Here is a 9,807-nt window from a genome sequence, read left to right as displayed (position 1 = left end):
GCCGCCGCGCGGGAGTGGGAGAGGGCCGCGCGCTCCACGCCAAACTGAGGCTTAAGGCGCGCGCTCGGACAGTTGGCTTTACAGATTATACCTGTGACTATTGTAGACCCAGTCAAGGCCTATTATGAGACACGAGTTTATTTTATTGACAGTTAAAATGAAACAAAGTTACTTGAAAATAAGGATGAGGATTAATGTGCAGGCAGAGAAAACAAGCCTAAAACTGTTATTACCTCTGTCTAAATAATATCAAACAGCAGTCACTGATAAAAAGTGTGTATCCAGATTTTACTGCAAATTAGTTTTTCAGTAAGCAAGTGGTAATATGAATATCATAAATACATAATTTATAAGCCTAGAGCTATAACAATATCAGATTTTCACTATACGATTATTGTGGACAAAATAATTCACGATAACCATATTATTGTGATATCTTTAAAAAAAATTGTTCAATCAATATTTAAATTTTAAAGTATCAGGATTATGTCACTATATCATGACACCCCCATGTCTGTTCTTTAGCTGTTCTGGAGCTTTCAGTCACGGCACACAGTCTTCTTCAGCAGGTGGAGTTGCCCAGTTTTCATGAAATTGTAGGTTTGTGATGTTTTAATAATAAATGTCACTTGTCATTTACATTAAACTGTAAATCATGAAGGTATGGTAAAAGTATACTGATATTTAACATTTTTCTATATGATCAAACTTTTGTTTATTTGATAAAGTATTTATTTATCTGACTGATCAGTTTGTCTTGTTTTTGTTTTTTACAGAGATTTAATGATTACACTGTAAAAATAAACAATTTATTTAGTGTAAAAACAAATAAACCACAAAGTAAACATTCAGTAAGTTAAAAATATTAAGTTAGACCAACAACTGTTCATTTAACAGTCATTTTCTGCCGAACATCACAACCAAATTTGATTCCTTTTAAATTTTTCTTAATTTGAAGAGTCAGTTCTTCATTTCACACACATATGTTTTCCTCAAACAATAAAAAGAGGGGTCTCAGCGGTGTTTTAACTCTCATGCAGTGCATGCTGGGAAGTCTGCTAATATGCTGATTACATTTGTTCAGGATGAGCTCTGTACAGTACGTTCATTAAACTCATCATTTCAAGTCAAAAGACTTCAGGTTAGAAGAACTTATGTTTTTAAGTTCTGAAATGTTTGAAAATGAATACTATATTTTGTTTTTATTCAATTAACTTTAATAAATTAAACATTAAGTTAATGAAAAAGAATTAGCCTACTAAATTCCAACTATTTTGATAATCAATTTTGGTCATTTTTAGCAAAAATTTCAAATATTTGCAGCTTTTCTTTGTCATTTATGATAATAAGTGGAGATATTTCGGATTTTTGTTGATGGGTTCTGGAAAATTGTTTACAAATTTTGGACATTTTATAGACTAAACAATTTAACATGAAAGTAATAGACCTGCTTTCTTATTTACTTATTGGGTATCCACGCTAACAACTTGCACCTTTCTGTTTTTCACATATATATATATATATATATATATATATATATATATGTATATATATATATATATATATATATATATATATATATATATATATACATATATATTATGATGAGGTTTTATCAGGAAACTTTAGGATTTCTAGCGGTTTTCTAACGGCTAAACTTGAACTTCAGTGCTGGTTTTACCTCTTTTGTGGAGGCTGCTGCTGTTTAGTCTCATTAGACCACTGCAACCTCTGCAGTCATTTTCAGTGGCCTAATTCATCATTAAAGAACCCCTCAGACCTAATTACATAACTCTTGTTTCAGACTGTATGAAGGCTTTTGTCTGTCTTCTGAAACAATCACTTAAAGTCCTCAATATCAGTTCAGTCACAGCGGCATGATGAAGATCAGCCCTGACGTCTTTCTGTTTACAGTATGCACTCCTCTTTCTCTCTGTCTCTCCAGGCCTCCTCACATTTCACCATTCTCCTGACTCACCTCTTTACACCCCACTCTTTGTATCCCTCTCCTGCAGCCGCAGTACTGTACACACCACGTACCGCCCTGTAAACTTTAAACAATAGCTGCACTTCATCCCATTGTTGTCCAAGTGGCCTGGCCCACTCCAGACAGGCCATCAACTGACTGACTGGACACTCATTCTTTCCAGTTCCCTGCTCAGGCATGCAGAAACACACACATCCATATACACTCATACATACAGAGGAGAGCTTTCAACTCAACGTGCTCCAAACCTTTCCTCTGAACCCAATTTCAAACTGCTCAGCCAGCTGATGGCGGGCCAGAGGAATAACTGCGGCAAACGTTAAACATTAACAGTCCCACTGCCAAAAAACAAAACATTATCCCGCTCCACACAAGCCACAGCAGAAATAACTCCTCTCTGTCTCTCTCCGGGCCTATTAGCGAGGAGGTTTCGGGCCACAGTGCTTCTGGTCTGGTAATGAGCCCAGCAGCACAATACAGGCACCGGGCCGGAACAGCTGAGGGCAGACAAAGCTGGCAGGACGGGGCGACTGGGACTTACTACATTTAACACACAGCCATACTAACACTGGGCCCGTGTGTGTGTGTGTGTGTGTCTGTGTGTGTGTGAGAGTGATGGAGAGACAGAGCAAGAATGTGCATCTGCACTGTAAAAATCATGCAGGAATCTAGTGGAATCAACCAATCTTTTCTCATTAACTTCACGTAAATACACAAGTTTTATTTAGACAAGTTCATTAAACTTAAACTAAAACTTTTATTATTTATTTTAAAAGCTTATAAACATGAGTTCTCCCAACTTGAAGTAATTTTGACTTGAAATGATGAATTGAATGGATGTTTAATACAGAGTTCAATCAACTCATTAAATTAATATGTAATATTTCTACATTAAAGGTGAATTATGTAGCAATTGTGCATACAAACATGAGTTATCAAAGTAGTGAGTTAGAGACAGAGATGATACATTAAAAAGGTTAAAGATATAAGTTCTTTGATATAAGTTCTATGGTTGAAGCAAGTTGTTCTCCTCTCCAGAGTCGAGGAAGTGCTGCAGACTGCAGGAGCTCTGCAGGAGGTCTGCAGGAGTGCACGAACACAACATTATAATTTGACAATACTCTTACACTGTAAGTTGATCAGCTGTTTATAGCTGTCAGTTGTCTGTCAGTGTAAAGTTAAGACCTCTGCTCTAAATACACACACTCTGTAGTTGGAGTCCATTTTGTCAGGCTCCATTAAACATATTGTCAGTTAGATTACTGATGAGTTTTTATGACTCATGAACAGACATTTACTCATTCTGCGAACATTCTGCGTTAATGTAACTCAAACTCCAGTTAAAACTGGAAAACAAAAACGGACATTCTGCATCCAGGTGGGAATTTCAAAGGTGAACATACTACTATAGTGTTGCTGTCAGAGCAGTGAACGTGTTTCAATCAACTCATTAAATTATGTTACTGAGGAAACATGAACAGCATATTAGACTGTCCAGCATGCATGGTTTAAGAGTTAAAACTCTTGATGCTTCTTTTTCATAGTTTAAAGAAAAAAGTCTTTGTTGTTTGTTTTCACAAACAAAGCTCCAAAAGGAGCTGCTGCAGCTGCAGGTTCCAAGTTGCAGAAAATCAATTTTTTTGTCAGTATAAATACAATAAACACTTGAGCAACTTAATATCATAATCTTAGTGAACATATTTTCTCAAGTACAACTGAATTATTAATATGTTTGTTAAGTTTATCTGTTTTGAATCATTCAAAAATTACCTCAACTTGTCTTTTCAAATTCAGTCAACTTAAAATTTCGAGGCACTAACAATAGCACACTAACTTTTTTTTAAGTTAACACAAATAGTGTGCTTTTACAGTGTATATGTGTGTTTTTTGTGATATAACCGTGTGTGTGTGTGTGTGTGTGTGTGTGTGTGTGTGTGTGTGTGTGTGTGTGTGTGTGTGAGGAGGAGAAGGCATGTGTCCCATTACCATTACGGGGACAAACTCAAAGACAGAATGGGGGCCCCTGGAGAAATTGCTGCCAAAAAGGCAGCAGAGGAGTGTGTGGCAATCAGTGGGATGACGGGTCGGGGTTGTCCTGCGCCAGTCATCTGGAAAGTTCTCCACTTATCTCTGAGCCCGAGACACTGGCCAACCAATTCAGCCTGGCAAATAAGTATTATGTAGGCTGACAGAATTCGTCCGTCCAAATGAGCTGCAGAACACGCTGTTGTTTTAAACTGTGAATGGCAGCGCTGCTGTGCAGGCCCCGCCCGGCTCGGGCTTTATATGGCCCTTGAGAAAACCCAGACTGTGTGAGTGAACCCGTCACCTTGTTTATTAATTGTTTTTGGACAAAGACCAGCTGATTATTCTGAACCTTTTGTCGACTTTTTACATCTAACAGTCACCTCAACGTTTATATCAACTTCTCATTTTCCTTTGGCTTCATGCACTTAAAACAGGACTAAAGGGATCCGTATGCTCCAACCACTGACTGAATAACTTATTAAAACCAAACTGATCAGAAAAAAATAAACACTTGAGCAAACATCAGCATGATAAAATGTACCTAAAATGACAGAAACAATCTTTGAAAAAAAATTTGAGGTGTGCTTTGTTTTGTTGTTTTTTATTTGGATTGAACTGAACAGTACATCTCTGGATCTTTTGTGGTTCAGGAGCAATTTTTTTCAATTCCCAAAAAACTTTTGTTCCAATCCAACCAGTAATGTTGAGACATTTCACTTGGTAAGTGAAACATTTAACGTGATGGTGGTGCTGAATGAAAAGTCATAGGATCAAGAAACTCATTAGGATTCGTCTTCTGGGAACCTCAACTGTCTGTGCAAAATTTCAAGGAAATCCTTCAAACAGTTTTTGGGATATTTCATTCTGAACCTAATTCATGGACTGACGGACCGATGGAGGCCAGAAAAAAGGCCTCAGAACACCTGAGTGAACTTCAAACGACAACACCTTCCTCAAATTTCAAGAAGCTAACTAATCTCCTCCACCTTTAAACCATAATGCACCTGGAACAAATGTGCCAGTCAAACAGAGCAAAGTGGTCAAACAGAGGCTGTTTCTGTGCAGGAGGAAACACAGGTGCCCTGTGTCCGACCAACCTATTAAACAACACACAGGCCCTGGAGGCAGGAAGCTACTATTGACTGGAAGACATCAAGAAAAACGCACCTTTCAAAGCACACACAGCACACACACATTCAACACTACACACACACACACAGAAGTGGATAAAATCTGCCAGGTATCAGGTACTGCCCTGAGGGAGTGGGTTGACCTGTGGAGGCTGAGGGGAGTCAAACACACAGCTGACAAACAGCTCATTCAACATCATGCACACGTCTCGATCATGCCGAATTATCCTTAAAGACGAAAGATTATCAATCAGAGAAAGAGGAGATGCAAATATTGATAGATTTGGATTGAAAACTATGAGATAAGATGGCGGAGATCTGTTCACAAACATTCTTGCTCTGCTCTGTACATCGCCGACTTTAAGATCATGTTTGTCCTGCATCTTAAAAGCCACGCAGTGTGTGCCTGAGGAGTGTCGTCAGAAGTAGGAGTGTGTGTGTGTGTGTGTGTGTGTGTGTGGAAGAGTAGAGGCCAAAAAGAGGTCATGCGTTGAAATGCCCTTCAGCAAGGCACTTGCTTTAACTCTCTCATTGAGAGGCTCCTTTGCTGCAGAAAGCCAGCCTTTGTAAAAGCAGTAAATGAAGGGTCGGCTGTGATGAAATCTAAAGAGTGATTCATGTTTGGACTGGGTCTGATTGGCAAATAAAATGAAAATGTCTGGCTATGAGAAAAGCAACACTAATGAGTGCAGTCTGAAGGGGAAAAACAGGGGAAGTTGTTTTTCTTCGCTGCCTCCCATTTTCTTTCAAATCAAGTTACAGCAATAAAGAATATCACTTCCCACTGAAAATTACTCCCATATGAAACCAAATATACTGACTGTTTTTTGCAGTCAGCAAAGTCAGTGTTTGGTGCAAGTGGATGCAGGATAAGAGGGTTATGACTTAAAGGGATAGTTTGGATTATCTGAAGTGGGTCTGTATGAGACACACAGTCAGCGTTTGGAGAAGCAGTAGGAGTAGCTGTGGACAGGGTCAGCAGCAAAATGGATTTTAGCCACCTGAAAAAAGGTGGTCTTTTCTGAGGGGAGACCACTGTTACACAACTCAAATTTCCAAAAATTACAATTCTAAAGTAGTCATTGAGAGATGATTTTAATTTAGATTCTGTGTGTTTAAAATGAAACACCTACTGCAATGTTTTTCAGGCAATGGACCCCTTAGCTGATGGAGCATGGACCCCCCTACTATGTATATTAACTTAAACATTTTCAGGTCATCTCTCATTTGTACTTTAATCAATGGTTTCTACGGTGGAGGACATGTCCGAGCCTCTTGCTTGTGAAGTCACAAAATGATCCATTGTGGCTCACAAGTGTGTTTGTACACTTGAGTAAAGTGGTGAAAATATTCTAAACATAGTGTACACTTACACTGCTATTGTTTTTTGTGACTAAAATACATTTTGTTGCTGACCCCGTCCACGACAGTACGTTGCTTAACTTCCTAAACCGTGAGTCCTGCTTCTGCCATCTACTACAGTTAATACACTGACTATGGATAAGCACCTCATGCAGTCCCACTTCAAAAAACATGAAAAGTCTTGCTGAAAGAGGCAAATAGAGCCAGAGTAAGAAAACAAACCCTCTGAAAGGACCAAAGAGAGTCTTTGAGGGCCCTGGACGGAGAAAACGAAATCACAACAGCAGCAGTCAAGAGCAAAGGATGGAGGCAGAGACACAGAGGAGGAGGGGGAGAGGACACCGAGAGGGAGACCAAAAAAATGTTTTTCCAATAGCCGGTGTGGGAGAAATCGAGTGTTAGAGTGTATAAGAGATAAAAAGTAACAAGTAGAGCGTGCGAGGCGTCAGCAGCAGATGGAGAATGTGCGTCAGGAGGAGCATTGAGGGCAGAGAAAAAAAAAATCCCATGGATGAATGTGAGTGTTTACAGTACAGTTTATGTTTGTTGGCAGTGTTTGCAGGTGTTTGTGGCTTATATTTACTGAGCATTTCAGAGCCATTGTGGATGTTGAGCAATGTTCAAAGCAACATTCAAAGCGTGCGTGAGGGGGAGGAGGAAAAAAGCGGAAAAAACGAGGGAAGTGACCTTACATGTCGGGGCCTTTTTTGGAGCCCATGCTGGACAAGCCCCTAATGATCACAACTTGAGCTCTTGCCTTTTTAATTACCCACCCAGGCCTGACTGAGTCACACAAAGCTCGAGAATGGAGTGGCGCAGATGGAACAAAAACAGGCCAGCTCCTTGGGAAGGATGCCCTCTGAACCCAGCAGCTAAAGCAGCCCCTGCTGCTCCAGCCGCTCATTATTGTTGTTAAGAGAGGAGGAGAGGGATGGCACTCCAAAACAAGGCCACCACCACCGCTGCTCAAGTCATGCTCCACAGGCCATGTGAGAAGAGCTTTTGGTGGAGAGCTCCTCCATGACGCCAGCACACAACCAGCACCTTTAGCACAGATTAAACATTTCAATTTGATCTGAAAAACAAGAGCCCCTAATGGCTGCAACACATCGTCACAGGCCCGAGAGCATGTAGGTTAGCTGAGATGGCGTCAGCTTTCAGTGTCCCAGACCATCCCTTCCACTCCCGCTTCTCTCAAGGTGCTATGTATGATGGCCCCGGGGCCCCTGTCACTCATGTGGCCCATCAGTCAATCTCATCTGCAGAATCTGACTTTATCTTAATGAGCTGCTGTTGTTTCTGTCGATGAATGGAGGCAGCTTCCATTCACAGGACAACAAGTTGAGCATTATCACATTAATTAAGTAGCACAGATGATCAGTCAGTCAGTCAGTCAGAGCTTCCTGAGATTCACCTGATGTCCGTCCACGAGGGTCTTTAAAAAAATCCACAAGATGTGCGAAATGCCTGTTTGTCCAGTGCCGTGATCCAATTCAGACACCCAAACAGGATGGTGTGTCCCTGTCTGTATTGTCTGTGCTCTTCATTGCATTTCCTATTGTCACATCACATTCTTGTGTGAGGAATGCGTGTGTGTGTGTGTGTGTGTGTGTGTGTGTGTGTTAGGAGTTTTTGGGGGGACATTTGATTTCAGACATCCTGCTCTTATTGTTGACCACCCCAGGTTGACTGCTGCTCAACATGTCAGGCTGAAAGAGAACAAAATGGGGCCCGTGCCACTGAGAGCGATCACACACACACACACACACACACACACACACACACACACAGGTTTGCCCCACCTTGTTTTTTTGTAGTTGTGGTGAACCACTCAAAATTAGACATTCAGTACTTGAAAAAAAAAGGGAATGCAAAGTAACTCCATTATTTGAATGAACAGTTTTACAGAGCATTGGATGTTCAGGTCATTTAAATCTAAGTTTATCTATCAGTTTGATTAGTCTGCATCGTTCACTGTGGCCCTGTGATTAATATAAAAAGAGACAGTTCACCATAAAATCAAAGTAATATTTTTCCTCTTACCTGTCATGCCATCCATCCACATTGTTTTGGAGTTGCCGAGTTTTAACAATATCAGAGGTATAGATGTCTGCCTTTCAACAGCAAAAGTTTAAAAAAATCAACAGCAATGTCTCCTTTCAGAAATCATAATCCAGTTACACAAGATAATCCACAGACCTTGTTGGGAGCAGTTTCATGTAGGAACTACTTTTTCTTTACCATATAAAGAAAGTGCTTTGATCACCACAAACTGAGTGCCATTTAGTCCCATTATATTAGAGAGAAGGGAGACATGTCTGTGGCTCAGAGTTCTGTGGAAATCACTGAGAATTTCATGCAGAAAAAAAGGATACATTATGAAATTAAAAAGAAAATTTTCTCATCAAGCAAAAAGAAAAACTGTTATTAACAGCCAGTTATGTAATTGCTACATAAACTTACATAACATACAGAAAAAGATTTTTTTTTTTATTTTTACTGTTTTGGGATGTTAATAATTAAGCAAATTTTACTCATTTTGATTACAAATGCGATAAAACACAGCTGGGCAGAAGTGAACAAAAGTTATTACTGCATGTTTTAATGTGTCAACAACAACAAAAAAACATCACAGCTCACAAAATGTTAGAACTATTTATAGCATCTAAATTTAAATGTATACTATGCAGGAATTTCCTTAAAAAGAGAGAGAGAGAAAAAAAAAAGTGTGTAGACTCATAAAACAAATTCCTGTCAATCATCACTTATGGCTCACTGGAAGGTGTGTTGTGTTGTCTGTATCTGCAGAGACCCTGCCTTATGTCTGTATTTTCTTATTTTCTCATTATTATTCTGTGTTAGGGACACTTTCCCAGCACACAGCAACATAATTTGACATCCTTGTAATGAGACTCAACAATCAACTATATGCATAAACTAACTTTAAAGACAACAACTGCATCACAGTCACTCACCAAATCCATGAACAGTCTCACCCTGGATGATTAACAGAAGTAACCTTTTTATTTTTCTATATAACACAAACTTCATGAATACTCACAAAAAACAAATCAAATTTTCTACACAATATTCAAAACAATAAAAGTGCAATTAGGATTCTTTAAAAAAAAAAAAAACAAGTTTATAACTACTTAACAGCACATCCTGTGCTCCTCCCTTCACTCTGAGATGTGCTGTAATACAGCGCCCTCTAGTGGTTTACATTTTAAAGGCACATTTCTGCCCAAAGTAACAACAAATAAAAGCCGGATTTCACTGATGTTGTGCCAGTTCGGGTAC

The sequence above is a fragment of the Lutjanus erythropterus genome, chromosome 20 (genome assembly GCF_056507025.1).
Source record: "Lutjanus erythropterus isolate fLutEry1 chromosome 20, fLutEry1.hap2, whole genome shotgun sequence".
Taxonomy (NCBI): Eukaryota; Metazoa; Chordata; class Actinopteri; order Lutjaniformes; family Lutjanidae; genus Lutjanus; species Lutjanus erythropterus.
Note: the sequence above shows the minus strand (reverse complement) of the source record.